We start from the raw sequence: 23,412 nt of genomic DNA, 5'->3' as shown, positions 1-23,412 counted from the left end.
GTATTGAGAGTTTTAAGAGACCACATATCTTGAAAAATTACCTAAGATTAGAGTGATCACTTGTCTTTTGACCAATCTCTTTGTGAAGGCGTCTGTACTTTGAAGAAGCAGAATGGTTGATGCCTTCTCCTGCAGCGACTCATTTTGGTGGAGGCTAAAACTAGCTATTCTCACGACCACAAAAAGGGGATAATGACCAGAAGTGATAGCACATTTAATAGGCATCCAACTTGTTCATTGAAATTTCTTAATTTACGTTGCTGTAATGCAGTATTGAGTAGCATGTTACGGGGGAAACTTTAATACTCTTTGGTTACAAATAACCTTTGGAAAGTCATTTGAAGCTGATTTAGAATTTCGAGGCAACTGGTATCATCACAAAATAAAGTATAAAATAGGGTCTTAACAAAAACTAAAGGCAAGAGAAAGCCTTTTAATGAGTGTGTTATAGGTAATGTGATTTCAGAAGTATTTGTTGATGTAATCTGCAAGCAGATTACAAAGGATGATGCTGCTATCCCCACAGACTGCTCGCTGTCAGGAAGTTTCTGTCAGGGTGGGATGGGGATCTTTTGTTGGGGACTATGAGTAATGTCTTGGACTCTTATCCTTGATATGACTCTAGCTTCCTTGCTATGGTCTCCAGTACCCGTAGTATTGTATCAGGTGTCCATAGATAAGTTGTATCTCTGGTGAGGACTGTGTTATCCATAGCATTGTTCAGGTGCCAACAGATAGGTTGTATCTATGGTGAGGACTGTGATATCCATGGATAGGTTGTATCTATGGTGAAGACTGTGGTATCCATGGATAGGTTGTATCTATGGTGAGGACTGTGGTATCCATAGCATTGTTCAGGTGCCCATAGATAGGTTGTATCTCTGGTGAGGACTGTGTTATCCATAGCAGTGTTCAGGTGCCCATATATAGGTTGTATCTCCGGTGAGGACTGTGTTATCCATAGCATTGTTCAGGTGCCCATAGATAGGTTGTATCTATGGTGAGGACTGTGGTATCCATAGCATTGTTCAGGTGCCCATAGATAGGTTGTATCCAGTGTGAGGACTCTTAGATCCATAGTAAGGTATCGGGTATCCATAGATAGGTTGTATTCATGGTGGGGACTATAGTACCCATAGCATGGTATCAGGTGCCCATAGATAGTTTGTATCTATGGTGAGGACTGTGGTATCCAAAGCATGGTATCAGGTGCCCATAGATAGGTTGTATCTATGGTGAAGACTGTGGTATCCATGGATAGGTTGTATCTATGGTGAGGACTATGGTATCCATGGATAGGTTGTATCCATGGTGAAGACTGTGGTATCCATAGTTTTGTATCAGGTATCCATAGATAGGCTGTATCCATGGTGATGTCTATTGTATCCATGGTATGGTCCCAGGTATCCATGAAATGAACTCTAGTATCCTTAGTATGGTCCCAGGTATCCATGATATGGACTGGAATACAAGACATGGACTTGGTATTGGTTTTAATGGTAAGGGATGTGTGTTAATCTGTTGCTGCACCTCCTTGTTGACAGGTGGGTATGTAATTAAGGCAGATATTGGTGTTATCAAGTGATGGCCAAAGCATTAATGTCCTCTAATCCCGAGTATGAAACACACAAGATGGCCACCTGACAGAGCCTGAGACAGTACCCTATTTAGGTAGTGTTGGTTAAGATGTCGGTGTTGAGACGGGCTTTGTTTTGACAGGTAGAGGATGTAAGCCTTGTCAGATATTCAGGGATTACAAACCCTCCGGCACTAAATGTCTTTCCTGCTCGCCATGAAACACACAAGATGTTGAATAAGATCCCACAACACCCGGGGCCACATCCTTGTCATCAGATGTAAATAACGATGCATATCTATAATACCAGGAATCATTGGAAAGAAAATCTGATACTGTGATACTTAAATTTGTTTCTGTTGTCAGGAGCAAGCGACCAGTTTAAATGTACACTAAATGAGGAGATTAAGAGCAGAGATAGTCTCGTCATTACCTCTGTCAGCTTAAGGGTCGTCATGGAGCTCTCATCAGCCAGTTTTTGTTTCAGCATATCAGCATTGTGATGTTGCGCTTGTAATGTTGACGTGGGGAGGGGGACATCGCAGTAATCAGTATCAGGACCTCACCTGTCATCCTGACAACCTTCTCACTCCGAGTCTAACCCAGGGGGGGAGGCACACTAACAGAATGGCTCATTTCATTTTAATCCCCACTAGCTTTATCCTTTAACAGTTGACAATTTCATTTTGGAGTATTTGATTTTTATGTCTTATTCTTTCTGGATGGTGACATAAGCTGGTTGCCATGTTTGATTAATCTAAATGCGCGTTGGAACTGTTCAGAACATCAGTGATGATTTAAGTATCAATAGTCTTTGCGATCTGGTGTAGTTCGAACTAGTTTTAAACTCTCAAAGTCAAGTTTTTACACAACTAAGCTGTAAGACAAAATCTTGATTCTTGTATTGGTACTATCAACAGAAAATAAAGATGATTTCTAATGCAAATGTTAATAAAACATTAGAAAATTAAAATTTCTTTTAAATGGAAAAAAAAAATGATAGGGTATAACATATTTAATACTTAAAGTAAATGGAAAGTCAAATTACATGAAAAAATGGGTAAATTATTTTACAATATTAAGATATAAAATGTCCATTGAAATTAAGAAAACAATGCAAATAAATGTGCTAAAAAACTTTTCATAATAAATGGTGGTGGTGTTGGTGGGTGGGGAAGGGGGATGTGTGTTTGAAATGCAATCTCCATCGGAATTTTGTCAGTCGCTGGAATAATCCTTGACCAACATGACGGCTGTTGCCGGGCTACGGGGCTGTGTCATTGTTTCATTGGGAGGCATCCATTAATGGTTTAGTGTCAGTGGGGGTGCTGCGTATTGTCCTCATCATGTTAAATGGCTATTCCTGGGCATGATTCAGCACCACAGATGCCGCTGCACACCATTGTTTCTTTAGCTGGACAGTTACGGCAACCATCTTCAATATTTGATCATTTAAATTATCGTATTTCCTATCATTTAATTACAACTCGGTTAATTTTTCGATTTTGTTTTCCCCCAAAGTGTCCTTATTCCTTATTCTAATGAGGATTCTGATATCCGAAGTCTCCAAACGTTTAATTAATCGGTTTCTTTTAAGAGTTTCTTTGTTTGTGTTTTGAGGATGTTTACTGCTACAAATAACTTCTGAATAAATTTCACACTTGTTTCTATCTCCGTGCACATCCGTCAGAATTGTTGTCAGAATTATTGGGATTGAAAAGAAGGAATGTGGATGAATGAAATTTTCATTTATTGTCACGGATGCTTAGTCCTGTCTGCCTTCATGGCCTAAGGTTCTCGTTGATGAGAAAGTTGATTCAGGGGGCTGTTGCGTAGCCTAGAGCTCACAGGATGCAGAATCTAGAGCTACATCATTACAAATAATGATTCAGAGGAAAGTGTAATTGTGGTATGTATTCAAATATACTACTCGTTTCCACACAAATACGTTTCAATATTTCCTAAACAAAACCCCAACACAAACTAAACCTCTTTTGTTATTCAGAAATGTTTGAGAATATTTTTGTTTTTGTTTTTTGCTTTGTGTACACAAAAGTGGGATGAAAAAATGTTAGATAGTATTTATGTAGTGTTGTTAGTCTATGTAATGTTTTTGTAGTGGTATATGTCTATGTAGTGGTACAAAGTCTAAGTGGTGTTTATGTAGTGGTACAAGTCTATGTAGTGGTACAAGTCTATGTAGTGTTTGTATAGTGGTACAAGTCTATGTAGTGTTTATATAGTGGTATGTAGAAGTACAAGTCTTTTATAGGTGGTACAAGTCCATGTTAGTGTTTATGTAGTAGTACAAGTCTATATAGTGTTTATGTAGTGGTACAAGACTATGAAGTGTTTATGTAGTGGTACAAGTCTATGTTAGTGTTTATGTAGAAGTACAAGTCTTTTATAGTGTTTATGAAGTGGTACCAGTCTAGTGTTTATGTAGTGGTACAAGTTTATGTAGTGGTACAAGTCTTTTATAGTGTTTATGTAGTGGTACAAGTTTATATAGTGTTTATGTAGTGGTACAAGTCTATGTTAGTGTTTATGTAGTGGTACAACTCTTTTATAGTGTTTATGTAGTGGTACAAGTCTTTTATAGTGTTTATGTAGTGGTACAAGTCTTTTATAGTGTTTATGTAGTGGTACAAGTTTATGTAGTGGTAAAAGTCTATATAGTGTTTATGTAGTGGTACAAGAATATGAAGTGTTTATGTAGTGGTACAAGTCTATGTTAGTGTTTATGTAGAAGTACAAGTCTTTTATAGTGTTTATGTAGTGGTACAAGTTTATATAGTGTTTATGTAGTGGTACAAGTCTATATAGTGTTATGTGGTGGTACAAGTCTTTTATAGTGTTTATGTAGTGGTACAAGTCTTTTATAGTGTTTATGTAGTGGTACAAGTCTTTTATAGTGTTTATGTAGTGGTACAAGTCTATGTTAGTGTTTATGTAGAAGTACAAGTCTTTTATAGTGTTTATGAAGTGGTACCAGTCTAGTGTTTATGTAGTGGTACAAGTTTATGTAGTGGTAAAAGTCTATATAGTGTTTATGTAGTGGTACAAGACTATGAAGTGTTTATGTAGTGGTACAAGTCTATGTTAGTGTTTATGTAGTGGTACAACTCTTTTATAGTGTTTATGTAGTGGTACAAGTTTATGTAGTGGTACAAGTCTATATAGTGTTTATGTAGTGGTACAAGTCTATATAGTGTTATGTGGTGGTACAAGTCTTTTATAGTGTTTATGTAGTGGTACAAGTCGATGTAGTGGTACAAGTCCATGTTAGTGTTTATGTAGAAGTACAAGTCTTTTATAGTGTTTATGTAGTGGAACCAGTTTATGTAGTGGAACAAGTCTATGTAGTGTTACAAGTCTAGTGTTTATATAGTGTTACAAGTCTATGAAGTGTTTTTGTAGGGGAACAAGTCCATGTTAGTGTTTATGTAGTAGTACCACTATATAAACACAACATTGACTTGTACTACTACATAAACACTAACATAGACTTGTACCACTATATAAACACTACATAGACTTGTACCACTAAATAAACACTACAAGTCTATGTAGTGTTTATGTAGTAGTACAAGTCTATGTTGTGTTTATATAGTGGTACAAGTCTATGTAGTGTTTATTTAGTGGTACAAGTCTAGTGTTTATATAGTGATACAAGTCTATGAAGTGTTTATGTAGTGGTACAAGTCCATGTTAGTGTTTATGTAGTGGTACAAGTCTAGTGTTTATGTAGTGATACAAGTCTAGTGTTTATGTGGTGGTACAAGTCCATGTTAGTGTTTATGTAGTGGTACAAGTCTTTTATAGTGTTTATGTAGTGGTACAAGTTTATGTAGTGGTACAAGTCTAGTGTTTATGTGGTGGTACAAGTCCATTTTAGTGTTTATGTAGTGGTACAAGTCTTTTATAGTGTTTATGTAGTGGTACAAGTTTATGTAGTGGTACAAGTTTATGTAGTGGTACAAGTTTATGTAGTGGTACAAGTTTATGTAGTGGTACAAGTCTTTTATAGTGTTTATGTAGTGGTACAAGTTTATGTAGTGGTACAAGTTTATGTAGTGGTACAAGTTTATGTAGTGGTACAAGTCTTTTATAGTGTTTATGTAGTGGTACAAGTTTATGTAGTGTTTATGTAGTGGTACAAGTTTATGTAGTGTTTATGTAGTGGTACAAGTTTATGTAGTGTTTATGTAGTGGTACAAGTTTATGTAGTGGTACAAGTTTATGTAGTGGTACAAGTTTATGTAGTGGTACAAGTTTATGTAGTGGTACAAGTCTTTTATAGTGTTTATGTAGTGGTACAAGTCTAGTGTTTATGTGGTGGTACAAGTCTTTTATAGTGTTTATGTAGTGGTACAAGTCTAGTGTTTATGTGGTGGTACAAGTCTTTTATAGTGTTTATATAATGGTACAAGTCTAGTGTTTATGTAGTGGTACAAATCTATGTAGTGGTACAAGTCTATGTAGTGTTACAAGTCTATGTAGTGGTACAAGTCTATGTAGTGGTACAAGTCTATATAGTGTTGTGTAGTGGTACAAGTCTATGTGGTGGTACAACTCTATGTATTGGTACAAGTATGTGTATTGTTTATGTAGTGATACAAGTCTATGTAGTGATACAAGTCTATGTAGTGGTACAAGTCTATGTAGTGGTACATGTCTATGTGTTGGTACAAGTCTATGTAGTGGTACAAGTCTTTTATAGTGTTTATGTAGTTGTACAAGTCTATGTAATGTTTATGTGGTGGTACAAGTCTTTTATAGTGTTTATATAGTGGTACAAGTCTAGTGTTTATGTAGTGGTTCAAATCTATGTAGTGGTACAAGTCTATGTAGTGGTACATGTCTATGTGTTGGTACAAGTCTATGTAGTGGTACAAGTCTGTGTATTGTTTATGTAGTGGTACAAGTCTGTGTATTGTTTATGTAGTGATACAAGTCTATGTAGTGATACAAGACTATGTAGTGGTACAAGTCTATGTAGTGGTAAAGACTATGTAGTGGTACAAGTCTATGTAGTGGTAAAGACTATGTAGTGGTACAAGTCTATGTAGTGTTACAAGTCTATTTAGTGGTACAAGTCTATGTAGTGTTGTGTATTGGTACAAGTCTATGTAGTGTTACAAGTCTATTTAGTGGTACAAGTCTATGTAGTGTTGTGTATTGGTACAAGTCTATGTAGTGTTACAAGTCTATGTAATGGTACAAGTCTATGTAGTGTTGTGTAGTGGTACCAGTCTATGTAGTGTTACAAGTCTATGTAGTGGTACAAGTCTATATAGTGTCGCGTAGTGGTACAAGTCTATGTGGTGGTACAACTCGATGTATTGGTTATGTAATGGTACAAGTCTATGTAGTGATACAAGTCTATGTAGTGTTTATGTAGTGGTACAAGGCTATGTGGTGGTACAACTCTATGTATTGGTTATGTAATGGTACAAGTCTATGTAGTGATACAAGTCTATGTAGTGGTACAAGGCTATGTAGTGTTGTGTAGTGGTACAAGTCTATGTGGTGGTACAACTCTATGTATTGGTTATGTAATGGTACAGGTGGTACAAGTCTTTTATAGTGTTTATGTAGTTGTACAAGTCTATGTAATGTTTATGTGGTGGTACAAGTCTTTTATAGTGTTTATGTAGTGGTACAAGATTATATAGTGTTTATGTAGTGGTACAAGTCTATGGAGTGGTACAAGTCTATGTAGTGTTTATGTGGTGGTACAAGTCTTTTATAGTGTTTATGTAGTTGTACAAGTCTATGTAATGTTTATGTGGTGGTACAAGTCTTTTATAGTGTTTATGTAGTTGTACAAGTCTATGTAATGTTTATGTGGTGGTACAAGTCTTTTATAGTGTTTATATAGTGGTACAAGTCTAGTGTTTATGTAGTGATACAAGTCTAGTGTTTATGTGGTGGTACAAGTCTTTTATAGTGTTTATATAGTGGTACAAGTCTAGTGTTTATGTAGTGATACAAGTCTAGTGTTTATGTGGTGGTACAAGTCCATGTTAGTGTTTATGTAGTGGTACAAGTCTTCTATAGTGTTTATGTAGTGGTACAAGTCTAGTGTTTATGTAGTGGTTCAAATCTATGTAGTGGTACAAGTCTATGTAGTGTTACGAGTCTATGTAGTGGTACAAGTCTATGTAGTTTTGTGTAGTGGTACAAGTCTATGTGGTGGTACAACTCTATGTAGTGTTTATGTAGTGGTACAAGTCTATGTAGTGTTGTGTAGTGGTACAAGTCTATGTAGTGTTACAAGTCTATGTAGTGGTACAAGTCTATGTAGTGTTGTGTAGTGGTACAAGTCTATGTAGTGGTACATGTCTATGTGGTGGTACAAGTCTATGTAGTGGTACAAGTCTGTGTATTGTTTATGTAGTGGTACAAGTCTATGTGGTGGTACAAGTCTATGTAGTGTTGTGTAGTGGTACAAGTCTATGTGGTGGTACAACTCTATGTATTGGTTATGTAATGGTACAAGTCTATGTAGTGATACAAGTCTATGTAGTGTTTATGTAGTGGTACAAGTCTATGTGGTGGTACAAGTCTATGTAGTGTTGTGTAGTGGTACAAGTTTAGGTAGTGGTTATGTAATGTTTATGTACAGGTAAAAGTCTTTGTTGTGCTGATGTTTGTATATGGTTGTAATCACCATTGACAAAGTAAGAGTTGATGTAATTGTATGATACAGAATACAATCTTTCAAGTTCTCTCATATTCAAGTCTATATATATATTATATATTTTTTGAAAAAAATCTGTTGCATTATAAACTTAATTGCCTGCTGGGAAAAGAAAAACGTGGTCTTTGATGACGGTAAAGAGATGAGATTGTGATCTGGGTATACAAAAGGGACAGGGCAGTAAAGGCAGGCCCCAGCTCCCCTCACGGAGGGGGGGTCAGGTGTTGGGGGTTGGGGTGTAACAATTAAACCCCTGGAGGGAGGGGGACATCAAACAGAGATAGACATGTAATGACCGGGGGAACAGGTGATGCACTCTACAGTAATGGCTTACTGTAATACTACAATCAGTAATAGTGCAGGTCTCGGCACATACTCACTCTTCAGTATTTACACAAATCTCCATTCTCTGTGCTTGGAGAATACAATACTTCAGAAATATAAATGATTTGACTGCTAATTGTTTGTCCTTGTTCTAGGACGTACCTTGTAATTTTTTTATCAGAATTAATATAAAGATAGTTAAGTGATCTCCTTCATTATCAAACAGTCTCCTGTTTAGGAACACACACTTGCCTGCTAGTACATGTACACAAATATCCCAACACACTGCCATACAAATAATTACATTCAAACAATGAAAAAACAATACAAGACAGATCCTTTCAAAATCCAAAAGACTTGATTGATAGTTTTCCAACATTGAAAATTGTTATTGAATTTACTGAACAAATAAGTGAGGCAGAAACATAACAGATCTGACAGTAAATGATGATAAGTCATTATGGTAACAGATCTGACAGTACATGGTGGTTGGTTGTTATGGTAGCAGATCTGACAGTAAATGGCAGTCTGTTGTTACGGTAACAGATCTGACAGTAAATGGCAGTCTGTTGTTATGGTAACAGATCTGACAGTAAATGGTGGTCTGTTGTTATGGGAACAGATCTGACAGTAAATGGTGGTTGGTTGTTAGGGTAACAGATCTGACAGTAAATGTCAGTCTGTTGTTATGGTAACAGATCTGACAGTAAATGGTGGTTGGTTGTTATGGTAACAGATCTGACAGTAAATGGTAGCCTGTTGTTATGGTAACAGATCTGACAATAAATGATGGTTAGTTGTAACTGTACACATATCTGACAGTACCATTACTTATCTTTGTCATTACCGTGATATTTGTCATGGTCGTTTATTTCAACACTGGAAAGCTTGAACAGATCAGCTGAGCTTGACACCACTTAGCAAGTAAAGTTCCTCTGATGAATGATGTTTCAGACTCTCGGTGCAGTTTTCATGGTATTTAAGAAATAATTAACCCAAGCAATTCACCATTTTCCAAATTCCACAGATTATTAACCCTCTCTTAAAAGCACACAATTCTTTTTTAAGTTGCTGTTAAAACGGCAAACAAGGGGAAAAAGAAAAAGTGTGAAAAAGGAAAAAAATGGGGACAAAACTTATTGGAATTCTGACTACCCACTTATGTCGGTTGTGGCAATTGCCAGAACTGACATGACTTACAGGGTATCAACACTTGGTAACACATCTTTTGTTAACTCAACTGTGGGCCCACAGAGGCCTGCCTAGCCAGATTCTTGTCTTCAGAAAAGTCTTTTTTTTATGAGTTTGTTATGTTTTTTTCTCTCCTATAGATTGGATAATACTAGTCTGTTAGTCGGGGTTTTGTGAGGTTTTCAAAACTTTAATTGACGTTCAACTGTTGTGATTTTATGCTCCATTTCAAACTGCAGAATTATTGGGAATAATGTTCCGAGTTGATAATTCTCGGCGCTAATTCCACACATCGGCACGGTTATTAGAGACGGCGTTTGAAGGGTTCACGTTTAACAAGAGGTTTTGTTGTGGTTAGACTCGGAGAGCCTCCCACAAGCTTGGGTACAGCAAGTACTCTTGAGCATTAATGGTTTTCACCGACAATATGCACTGGGTACAACTCTCTCACATTAATTTCTATATCCAGACTTATTACCATTATCTAGATAAGTTACACAGCCTTCTGTGTGTTGATGATCGTGATCCGATTAGACCGACACACATTCTTACTTTATTTGTTAGGAAATTGTTCTACTCTATTTTAACACAATTGAGAGATTTGCTTTAACAAGATCCATGTGAGTATTCATCTGACTTGATATCTGTATGATATGGGGATTGGAGTCGGGAGGGGGGGATAGGGGGGAGGAAGGAGAACTGGATCCCTGCTATTGCACAATACAACAGATATGTATACAGATCAAGTTACAGCGGAAACAATGAGCATAAATACGACATTCAAAGTGTACAATTGCTTCACATGTTGATGTTTACTCCGACAAGAATTTTACTTTTGTTAAATATTTCTAACAATTCACAGTTGGTTTATTGTAATACATACAGATGTGTGTTGAATATTGATGTACCGTTTTTGCAGCCATTTATGGTAATTTATGATATTACCGCCAATAAAAGGCCTAACGACCGGAGTAACAATGCCCATTTTTATACTTTTATGTTCTTATTACATTTGCCTTGCATAACTCTTTAACTGAACGACTGACTTCTGCTCTACAAGGCTACTGTTGGTTGGTTGCCGCATGTTTTCATCATTGTGTATAAGGTGTCATAGTGCCGTGTAGAAAGTTCAAACAAATTCAGGAAGTCTTATGAATTAGTATGTGGCCGGTTGAAGTGGTGTATAAGTTGTGTGTAAGTACCCAGGATGTAGTTAAACACTGCACTGTGTTTCAATCAAAATCTTCATTAAGATAAAGTGCCAGGATCTACAATGACCATGGCGTACGGGGGAGGCGAGACATTTTCCTCTGTTTCAAGTCATTTTTGTCGGCCGCCTTGTTTACTCTAACTAGTTGACTATTGGACAGGATTACTTTTTAAGCCTCCACTCGTAATATTTAATAATTTCATGTGGTGCATGTGTCTTTTGTTAGAGTGGGTTGCCTGTAATGACAGTCTGCTTCTAGTCTGTGACCGACGAAAATGATTGCTTGATATAAACTCAGCAGTAGATGGTTTTGGTGGTAGGTGTCCGTGGTGGTTGTTAGTGTGACATTCTGGTAAAAAATCTGGATCATGAAACTTTTGCTTCACTGCTCTGAGAGCAATATTCACTGTCTGTGTACCACATACACTGTTTATGTGCCATTTACACTGGCTGTGTGCTATATACACTGTCTGATTGTCATATACACTGTCTGATTGTCATATATGCTGTCTGATTGTCATATATACTGTCTGTGTGCCATATAAACTGTCTGTGTGCCATATACACTGTCTGTGTGCCATATACACTGTCTGATTGTCATATATACTGTCTGTGTGCCATATACACAGTCTTGATCCTTTCTCAATACTGTACACCATAATGGACTCGTCCATAACAATTTTTGGTAGAGTTTATTAAAGTTACATAGAAGTGAAAGGGTTAAAGTCATATAAAGACCTGAAGGTCATATACACTGTCTGGTGGCTATATACATTGTCTGGTGGCTATATACACTGTATGGTGTCTATATACACTGTATGAAATCTGTATTATACAGTCTGGTAGCTATATACACTGTCTGGTGGCTATATACACTGTATGGTGTCTATATACACTGTATGAAATCTGCATTATACAGTCTGGTGGCTATATACACTGTCTGGTGGCTATATACACTGTATGGTATCTATATACACTGGCTGGTGGCTATATATACTGTCTGGTGGCTATATACATGGTATGGTATCTGTAGTACACTATCTGGTGGCTATATACACTGTATGGTATCTGTAGTACACTGTCTGGTGGCTATATATACTGTCTGGTGGCTGTATACACTGTATGGTGGCTATATATACTGTCTGGTGGCTATATATACTGTCTGGTGGCAATATACACTGTATGGTATCTGTAGTACACTGTCTGGTGGCTATATACATTGACTGGTGGCTATATATACTGTCTGGTGGCTATATACACTGACTGGTGGCTATATATACTGTCTGGTGGCTATATATACTGTCTGGTGGCTATATACACTGTATGGTATCTGTAGTATACTGTCTTGTGGCTATATTACACTGTCTAGTGGCTATGTACACTGTATGGTGGCTATATATACTGTCTGGTGGATATATATACTGTCTGGTGGCTATATATATACTGTCTGGAGGCTGTATACACTGTATGGTGGCTATATATACTGTCTGGGGGCTATATACACTGTATGGGATCTGTAGTACACTGTCTGGTGGCTATATACACTGACTGGTGGCTATATATACTGTCTGGTGGCTTTATACACTGTATGGTATCTGTAGTATACTGTCTTTTGGCTATATTACACTGTCTAGTGGCTATGTACACTGTATGCTGGCTATATATACTGTCTGGTGGATATATATACTGTATGGTATCTGTAGTATACTGTCTGGTGGCTATGTACACTGTATGGTGACTATATATACTGTCTGGTGGCTATATATATACTGTCTGGAGGCTGTATACACTGTATGGTGGCTATATATACTGTATGGTATCTGAAGTACTCTGTCTGGTGGCTATATACACTGTCTGGTATCTGTAGTAAACTGTCTGGTGGCTATATACGCTGTATGGTATCTGTAGTACACTGTCTTGTGGCTATATTACACTGTCTAGTGGCTATGTACACTGTATGCTGGCTATATATACTGTCTGGTGGATATATATACTGTCTGGGGGCTATATACACTGTATGGTGGCTATATATACTGTCTGGTGGCTATATATACTGTATTGTATCTGTAGTACTCTGTCTGGTGGCTATATACACTGTCTGGTATCTGTAGTAAACTGTCTGGTGGCTATATACGCGGTATGGTATCTGTAGTACACTGTCTTGTGGCTATATAGACTGTCTGGTGGCTATATAGACTGTCTGGTGGCTATATACACTGTCTGGTGGCTATCTGGGGGATATATACACTATATACATTGTCTGGTGGCTATATACACTGTGTGGTGGCTATGTACACTGTCTGGTGGCTATATACACTGTCTGGTGGCTTTATATACTGTCTGGTGGCTATATCACTGTCTGGTGGCTATATACACTGTCTGGTGGCTATATACACTGTCTGGGGGATATATACACTGTGTGGTGGCTATATATACTGTCTGGTGGCTATATCACTGTCTGGGGGCTATATACACTGTCTGGTGGGTATATACACTGTGTGGTGGCTATATACACTGTCTGGGGTCTATACACACTGTCTGGTGGCTATATACACTGTCTGGTGGATATATACACTGTGTGGTGGCTATATATACTGTCTGGTGGCTATATACACTATCTGGTGGCTATATACACTGTATGGTGGTTATATACACAGTTTAGTGTCAATATTCACTGTCTCGTGGCTATATATACTGTATGTTAAATATGAAAAGAATTTTGTAGAAAACATTCAGAAATTATACCTGCCATATCAGTGATAAGGTTACACTAAATGTGCAGTTTCTGATCAATGTTGACCAGGCGTAACCTTCTTCAATGTGATAGTTGGACAAAAATTATAAAAAGAATTTTGTAGCTCTAGATCATTCAAAAATATCTCCCATATCAAATGAATAATTTACAGAAGATTTTACTTTGTAAAAAAAACACTGTTCAGTTATCCGAAGGAAACACATACAAAAAGAACATAAACTATCTTTAAAAAGTTTATCGATAGAGCATGTGAAAGATACAGAATTGAAAATGAACTTTACAAATTTAATGTATAGGAAGTATAAGTGAAAAAGGAGAATGGTACATTACAAGTGTTATTTATGAGCTGGGGAGAAACAGATGGGAACTGAAGAGAAAAAATGTGAAGGCAGAAGGGGACAGAGAAGAGCATGGGAACCCGATATACAGTTATAAACTAGAATCTTTACAGCATATTTGATGAAATAGTTTAATTTGAATAGATATAGAACATATATGCAACTCCCACCATGCATACATAATTCTATTTTATCAACAAATTTAGAAAATAATTTTTATAAGTTCACATAGACGTGTTTTTATTTTTTGAAAATGAAAATAAAGTTGTAATTTTTTTATTTATTTTTTTATCTTTCCTACATTATTTTCATCTCCTCAAACACATCGAGGGGGTAAGAGATTTTTGTGTTGGTGCACATGTTTTTAAACATTTATATTCTGTGCTGAAAACCTAACTGTACCGCCATGTTGCCTCTTATCTGCACTCTTACACACTAGGGGGAGGAATTAGGGGATCAGATGAGAACCCTGATACCCAACCATAAATGAGGGGAGGTAAATCCCTCCCCAGCTTCCGAAGGGTTGTACATGGGGTACAACAAATCCACCCAAATCTTTCTGAATGGAATCAGCTGTCGTCAATTATATTCGCATTCGGAGAGACTTTGTTAGGCAAGGTTCTGCCTACCTGATGGGAACACCTACCAATTCTCAAAGACAGTAAGATCTGCCGCAATCTACCACTGTCCCTATTTTACGGAACCACCGGCTTGTGTCGGGGGAAACCCCCAATCCCGGGTATTTGAAATTGTCCATTAATTAAGTTTGTAGGTATGAGTAATATCTTTAGTGGAGACTGGCCATTACATACTGCTGTAGCAGATTAATAATCAGGGTTGTGTAATGAACTGATTAGTCGACTGATAGGCACAGGTCAGGATGGGAGGGTCCTCCTGAGCCACCTGACCCCCACAAATTGGCAGCAGATGTGGAGTCCTCCCCTAGCTGCTGATGAAGTCTGCCGAATGACAAGCCAAGGACATTCTTCAAAAGTTTAAATCAAAACGTGGTATATCATAAAAAAAATACTCACTTCACGAAATTAAATAAGGGAAGAAATTATAATATGTATTAACTCTGTTGCAGCTTTAAATCAAATGTGTAATCATGAACCAGAACAGTTATGACATGTCTCTAAGTTTTGAAATAATGTGTTTAGGTTGATGAATTAAAGAGATATTATTATCAAATACTTGTAATTTAAGCATTACATAGTTTCTTGGTTACCAAGTATTAAATGTTATTTTGAAAATGTCTTTTTTTGAAAGACACAAAAGGATTTTAACACTATTCCAACAGGTGTCTGACCACCATAATACTGTATTATAGCACAAAATACCAGACAGATAAACACTTAATGGTTGTGGTACATAACTTTTCTGCTATTCATACTTACGTTTGTGATACATAACTTTTCTACTATTCATACTTATGGTTGTGGTACATAACTTTTCTAATATTCATACTTACCGTTATGATACATAACTTTTCTACTATTCATACTTACCGTTATGATACATAACTTTTCTACTATTCATACTTACGGTTGTGATACATAACTTTTCTACTATTCATACTTACGGTAATGATACATTATAGAATTGTATTTGACAAAACTTGAATAGGCAGCTATTTGATTGACAATACTAAAGCATTCATTATTTATCTGTTTTATTTGAGAACTACACGAGGCAATATTTATTTGTGTGTGTTAAACAATACTTATAAAGAAAATTAAAAATGCTTGTATTTGACAATGGTAAAGAAAAACTATATATCTGCCAATATGAACCCAGGCCTTCACTCTAAACAAGAACATTTATATCGCCATGAACCATGAATGTCTTGATATGATTTCTAACTTAATTACGGGTTTGCATTTTTTCGCTTAGATTTCCAAGAACTAAATTTGCCTAGCCTAAGCAGTTGGAGAGCTTTATAAAAGGGAGATAACAAATGGGAAAGGAATATTTCTATCTGAGATATAAGTGGCTAGATTTATTAACAACTGTCAAGTAACGTTGTAAACCTGTGTGGAGAAAAGCAATTTGGCATTCAGATATATAGATGGTTAGATACAGTGCTAAATGTATCGACACTTATACAAATGGAAATACATTTCAAAGAAATCTTCCCACAATGGCCTGTGAAAGTTTTGTTTTTGAAAAGTCTTAGAAAAGAGAGATCTTTTTTGGAGACAACAGAAAGGCAAAGGTAAAAGGAATTGTGTGTGTTGGGTGTTTACATCCCGGAGGAGTGTGTATGATGATATATTTATTACGATATGAGTAGGTACCTGATGCTGCGGACAGCTGCCTATACCGGTGTGCATTTGTTTGTATTAAAAGATTTCCATCTCCTCCAAATGTAATAAACTTAGATAAAGATATCTAAAGAATTACCTACAGACTCCACTGCAGATATGCCATTCTCCTGTGTAAGTTGTCTTAATGAATTTACTGGAGCTCTTCAATATAGGAGATACAAAACACATTTCTGACAACTTCTCCTCAATATATAAATAAAGATTTCATTATTTTTTCTGAAGCAATTTCCCTATTTCTTAGTTGCAAAAACTCTTGTAAGAGTTAGGTATATGCTTGAATGTGTTGTAATTGAATTGATTATATTGAAATTCAGCTTTCTATCTTTAATTGGAGAGAAAGGGCCTATTGAAAACTCTACATAAGCAAGCATTGTGGGGGTATGGTACATTATGGTCAAGTGTGCTAACTCGATTCCCTCATTCCCCTTGCTGTGCAAACACTTGTCCAATTCATTACCATTGTGTGCAAGTTGAAGGACTCATAATTTTGAATATTAGTGGGCCCGGGCGGGATCAATAGCAGAAGCGCGGGCCTAACACTATTTAGGCGCTATTTCTGTTGTACACCAGTTATGGGATCGACTGTAGCCCATGGTCCCCAGTGCTGTTTCATTAAGACTACAATGGCCACTGACCTGTTATTGGAGGTCGTTATTATCATCCTTGAATTAATATCTTTCACGTTGCGCATTCCGCCAGTTGAAGGAATCTGTCTCTAATGGTTAAAAAATCAATGGCCTTTTTTCTGCCCTCCATCAATGGATCGATGAGCTGATGAAATTCCCCTACATCAATGGCTATTGTTGAACCTCGATGACTAATGATTTTCTATGCTCATTTGGTCACATTGCCGCACTTGGTAGTTTTCACAAATTTGTTGTCCCCTCTCCATCATGACGGACATGTAACGTGCTGCAGGTTTGTCACCGCGTCTCTGCCTAGGGAGCCCTCTGCTGGCCAAGTTCTTTAGTCTCTGGTCACGACTGTCACTCAACTTCATGGTCAAAATCGGCTGTCAAAATCTGTCGTGATTTCTGGTAGAGCGGGGAAATTGTTGGTCCAGATTCGTCTGTGATTTCTAACAGATTATCAGTGTTACGGTAAGTCTCGGGCCTCGACTTGTTGTGATTGATATAGACGCGGGTACTCTGGATCCCGCGGACCACACAGTCACATGTACTTATGCTGGTGCACTCTACTGAAAGTTTAAATGTAAAGATTGCTTTGAAAATTCATTGTGATCTAAAGAAAAATCAAAAATGTTTTAACAGAACTATGTAAATGTGTGATGCAGTTTTACCTCATTTTAGAAAATGTGAACGACTGGTTGATTTTCCATAAATCCATTTTGCTCTGAAGCATTTAATTTGTGTAAGAAAGCTTAGTGAGATATGTTTGTACAGATCCTAAAATGCTTTGTCTAATTGTAAAAGATAACTGATTAATTTGTTTTTTGAGCAAAACTGCAAATTTTTGAAATACATGGAGAATATTCAATGGTTTTCTTTGGATTACCATGTACTTTTCATGAGTATGGCAGAGCACGGATATTTTTCCTGATTACAAAGCTATGAATAAAGAGTATTGGTATATCGTGTCATGTTTCTTTCTTTCAGAAAGTGTTGACTTATACATGTATTATTTTTCAATATAATGCTCTCTTCATGATGCATCATATGCATCAAAATGTTAACGAGTTTATTCTCAAATTTTGATTGTGAAAATTCATGTTTCATTGGTTCATCTAGATATCGCTATTCCTTATTTAATTCTCTTTCAAAGGAAAACAATAGCTATCTATTTTATTTATATTTTGTTTATTTTTTATATATTTCAGAGGATTGATATAACCGAAACTGAAAGACAAAAGTAGATTGACCATGGAACAGCCATCTTGTTTTTTTGTCACCATGGAGACCTTGCCTTTTGTGTGACATCTTTGTTGGTGAGTCAAAACCCCAATTGCATCCATCTAAAGTGCCTGATGGGCTTGTCATGGCTCAGCGGATAACCCTTTATTTTCTCCAAGAATTTCAGACCAATTCTTCAGTTTCCATAGCAATGTAAAAAAAAAAAAGCATGGAGAAAAATTCTTCATTGTTTGAACAATGTTGTTTACATGTTAGCATTATCTTGCTATGTCGTTGAAAATCCCCTCTGTGTAACAAGTTAAACAGTTTTTTTTTTATTGAAATAAATTAATCTTAGGATTTGATGAATTTCTTCTTTGTCTGCTGCGATTCCTAATGATTTTTTTTTGCTAATATTGTTTCAATATAATATGCCATTGATTTCACAAGTCATTCTTGACTTCTGAATTAACAAAAATTAATATGTTCAATTAACAATTATAAAATAATATCTAATGCTTTTAATCTAATTGTAACAGTGTTAGAATATTATGAGATTATTTAAGGATACAGAAAATGTAAGTCACTTGTAATATATAACTGTAAATGAAATGTATCAATTATTCATGGAAAGAAAATTTATCATATTTCACAAAAAGTATTAAAATATTTTTCTGAACAGTTTTTGGTTAATGGAAAAAGAAGTGATATCTTACAACATTTTTTCTATTTTTTTTTTAAAGAGGTGGCTTCTTTACAAAGGTCCCAGATTTGTGTATCCATATCATATATGGTCTCTTTACAATGCAAGAGGTGGTCTCGTCACAAAGGTGTTGGAACCAATTAATTGTATAAAAGCAGATCTTCTGATATAGGTCCTAGAATTTTTTCTTAGATAGTAAGACGTGATGTCTTGCACAGGTATAAGATTTTGCACCTATAGAGTACCGTTCAAGCATTAATGATATAATTTAATTATATGTGGGACAGTGCACTATATCTCCCCGACTGGCCAGATAGGTCCGACAAGGAGACAATGAACGACAGCACTCTAGCCGACTCTAACCGACTCTAACCTGGCACAAGTACTTTTAGAAACATTACCCGGAATTAAAATGTCAACTCTGTTTCATTAAGTATAGATCAGTCTTTTGTAGTGTAGTAATCTTTGTATGGAACATGACTGGTGGAAACCCTTGTATAAAAGGTTATACTTGTAATCAAGGAGTGATAGGGGATTAGAGAGAAAAGCCACCCAAGGTTGCAGATAGGCCTGGTCCGGAGGCTGATAGATGAAGGGCAATACTCCAATCACAGATACGGGCCAAATTTTGAATTCAACAGTGTGACTTTATCTTCCTAAATTAAGCAATGATTTATTAATTTGTGTTGCAGTTGTGACGGGGAGTTGGCAGAGTAGATGATTGTATCCCATATACACTATACATTGGCAGTTACCAATCTCTTTAGTCTCACTTACAAAAATACTCTGGGCTTGTATTCTAGTAGAATTATGTTTAAAATTCAGCTAAGCTATATCCGGACATTGCTTTGATTTTTCTCTGATATTCATCTTAATTTAAAAGAGTGTCTTGTCATGAACATTTTTATCAGTACATATCAGACGGAGAAGATATAACCCCGATCTATCACGATGAACAGGTTGATCACAGTTTTAAGTGGCATTTTACGAATTGATATTTTTTTGTTTTAAATTTCGTTCGCAACTTTTTTTATAATGTGATAAGCAAAGTAATTTTGTTGGTTTTCTATTTTGCTGTGAAGGTTAACTGCCCTTTAAAATTCTGTTTTGACCGAACTTTGATGAAACACAACTTGTCAGGTGAACAGATTAAAAGATTTTGTTTTAATATAATATACATCTGTAGAAACAGTGATTTAATACAATATAGGTTATAAATATTGGTTAGATATTAATCAAGATGATTACATTTCCATTACATTTAACCCAATCCATTGTTAAGTTTAAACAGATACTGAGATAATAAAAAGAAATTATTCATTTAATTTGATATATGTTAACTCATTATGCCTGTACAAATTATATCTATGGAGGAATGTAATAATCAGTTGGGAAGGGTTTAACAGAAGACCATTATATAATATAGCTCAATACACATGGTCCTCTAATACAGGTGGTCTTGTTTATACAGGTTATAGGTAAATGGAAGTTATTGGTGTTAAATGTAACTGTCAAATGACCGACATGGTCCCTTCATGCAGGTTATAGGTAAATAAAGATTATTGCGGTTTCATAATATTAACTTGGTCATTTTAAAAGGTTTATAATAGCTGAATTAAGATTAATGCTTATTAATGATCTAAACATGGTCATTTTTAAGATTATAGCTGAATAAAGATTATTAGCGTTTCTTGTGTAATGAACATGGTCTGTTTATACAGGTTATAGGTAAATGAAGATTTCTGATGTTTCTTGCAATCAACATGGTCCCTTTATACAGATTAAATAAAGATTACTATGCTATCATTGAAGTTATTGGTAAATAATTACATCAGTTAGATAGAAACATGATGGTACCTTTATACAGGTTATAGCTAAATAAAGATTACTGATGTTTCTTGCAATCAACATGGTCCCTTTATACAGATTAAATAAAGATTACTATGCTATCATTGAAGTTATTGGTGAATAATTACATCGGTTAAATATAAACCTGATGGTCCCTTTATACAGGTTATAGCTAAATAAAGATTACTGATGTTTCTTGCAACCAGCATGATCCCTTTATACAGGTTAAATAAAGATTACTGATGTTGCCACTGAAGTTATTGGTAAATAATTACATCTGTTAGATAGAAACATGATGGTCCCTTTATACATGTTATAGCTAAATAAAGATTACTGATGTTTCTTGCAACCAGCATGGTCAAGGATACAGGTTAAATAAAGATTACTGATGTTGCCACTTAAGTTATTGGTGAATAATTACATCTGTTAAATATAAACATGATGGTCCCTTTATACAGGTTATAGCTAAATAAAGATTACTGATGTTTCTTGCAATCAGCATGGTCCCTTTATACAGGTTAAATAAAGATTACTGATGTTTTCAGCATGGTCCCTTTATACAGGTTAAATAAAGATTACTGATGTTTCTTGTAATCAGCATGGTCCCTTTATACAGGTTAAATAAAGATTACTGATGTTGCCACTGAAGTTATTGGTAAATAATTACATCTGTTAAATATAAACATGATGGGCCCTTTATACAGGTTATAGCTTAACAAAGAATTATAATACAAATTGTATAAACCAATTGTTCAATGATATAAGGGATCCTATATTAGTTTGTATTTATATATTGATAGTGTTATTTTACCAAACAGTTAATGACCCTTGCGTTCAGAGACCTGTAAATGGTAGATATGAATATTAAACAACTACCAAATGTGTCAATAAAACCGGATCATGCATCCCTCAAAAATTAATTTCATCTCTTTAAGACAGAAAAATGTTTACTGTCAGATTTGGATTTCTAAAGGGGGAAGTGAATGTGAAAGATTTCCATAGCTTTTCTGGAGAATGTCACTGTTGACAGGGACACGAGCATCATCTATTGGTCGTGGTGTGGGTTGCCATCCCTCCAGTACATGGGGACATTCACTAAGCCAGTCTCATTACTGTATATGAGCTTCCAGGGCTCGGGGCTATTTACCCCCAAACTGTGTACTTCACGGCACTTTTAGCAACAATCTAGTCTTTATAAACAATGCGATATTGATGACAGCGTCTCCATGTTCTTCATTAGCCGTTTCTATTACTCACTGAGTCATTCGCCTGATATTAATTCCTTCACAAACTTGTGGTATTTTGTCAGAAATCACGGAGAGAATTGGATGTCGTGGTTACGCTGATATTTCATTATCCTTGATTTCTTGGGCAACGGCAGGCCCTGTACTCTACTGTGACAATCGAGGAATAACTGAATTATCAAAATATTGTCCAATTCTGTCTCGGCGATGGCAACACAATGAAAATCCAGGGAAAACGGTCTGCGCTAATGAATCAAGATGGAGAGGCAACGGTAGTTATGATAACATGGCTCGACCAGTCGAAGTTAAATCGATGTTGGAAGAAAGGCGAATTATGATTCAGGAAGAATTTCCTCTTGTCATAAACAGGTTAAACGTTGGGAAGATCTTGGGGAGCAAATTGGATGTTGGATATTTATATCCTTCTCCATTTGTTTTCACATCATTAATAGGCTGAATGGATTTAGACAGAGGCTTCTATTGTTGATCGGCTCTAGTTGTAACCAACTATAGATCTTCACCTTGACAAATGTGGCATGAATGTCTTACATGCGAGTGTTCCCCGTGTTCCTGCCTTGCTGATGACTTTTACTTCAGACCTGAAAATTGAATTATGGAAGAAATACAAGCTTTAATTTACAATAAAGTTCCCTAGCTGCTGTAAAGATGACTGCAAAATTTCAATTATTGACTGTTAAATTTCAATTATCTTTTAACAGATATTTACATAAGGCAGATTGATATTAAAACAAGGGATTTCTTTTAAACTGCTACATGCCAATTTGTGGTGATGTAACGTGTGATTTTAGGATTTAAGACAGAATTTTGTATCGGACAATCTTTCATACTGACAGAGTTACCGCCCTTGGTAGTTGGGTATCTGTTATATATCAGCTGGGCGACACAAATTTTCTATGTAGCGGTAAGAAAGATATGTGCAATACCATGTTAATTAAAATTATTTATTTTAGCCTAGAATTAAAATTAATTTAGTATAATATATTGATATTTTTTGTAGGGGACTGTGACACCTATTTGATTAATGTCTCTGTGTTCTAGACCTTTAGTCTCAGCATTGTTTGGTTAGCTGTTATTCAATGAAATCATTAACCCTTGTTTGATGACAATGCCTTTATTCGTCCCCGATCTTCAATTGTTGTAGGATCTTATTTTTTCATTGAGAAATTGGACCAAGTTTTTGTGTGCAGGGAAGTAGATCCAGAAAACAATAGTTTGGAACAATACATCACTTCTCAAGTTGGCTATAAATATATCGACTGCCTCAAACCCATTCAAGTATTTCGCATCAATATTTCCATATGTGCCAGCATTTATTTACA

General features: G+C 35.9%; 1 protein-coding gene across 3 annotated transcripts in view; it reads left to right on the top strand.

Annotated features, from left to right (window-relative positions):
• LOC110459903 (transcription factor SOX-13-like) overlaps positions 1–23,412 on the top strand; it is a 221,096-nt gene that overhangs the window by 108,846 nt on the left and 88,838 nt on the right. For 2 of the 3 annotated variants that reach the window (XM_021512391.1, XM_021512390.1), the window contains exon 5: positions 18,265–18,372. The gene's annotated coding sequence lies outside the window, so the exon portion shown is untranslated. Of the gene's footprint in view, positions 1–10,973; positions 10,992–18,264; positions 18,373–23,412 lie in introns of those variants that run through there. The other variant, XM_021512392.1, reaches the window with a different exon arrangement.

Source organism: Mizuhopecten yessoensis, unplaced genomic scaffold (assembly GCF_002113885.1).
Source record: "Mizuhopecten yessoensis strain PY_sf001 unplaced genomic scaffold, ASM211388v2 scaffold10275, whole genome shotgun sequence".
Taxonomy (NCBI): Eukaryota; Metazoa; Mollusca; class Bivalvia; order Pectinida; family Pectinidae; genus Mizuhopecten; species Mizuhopecten yessoensis.
This window is presented reverse-complemented; position numbering and strand designations above follow the sequence as displayed.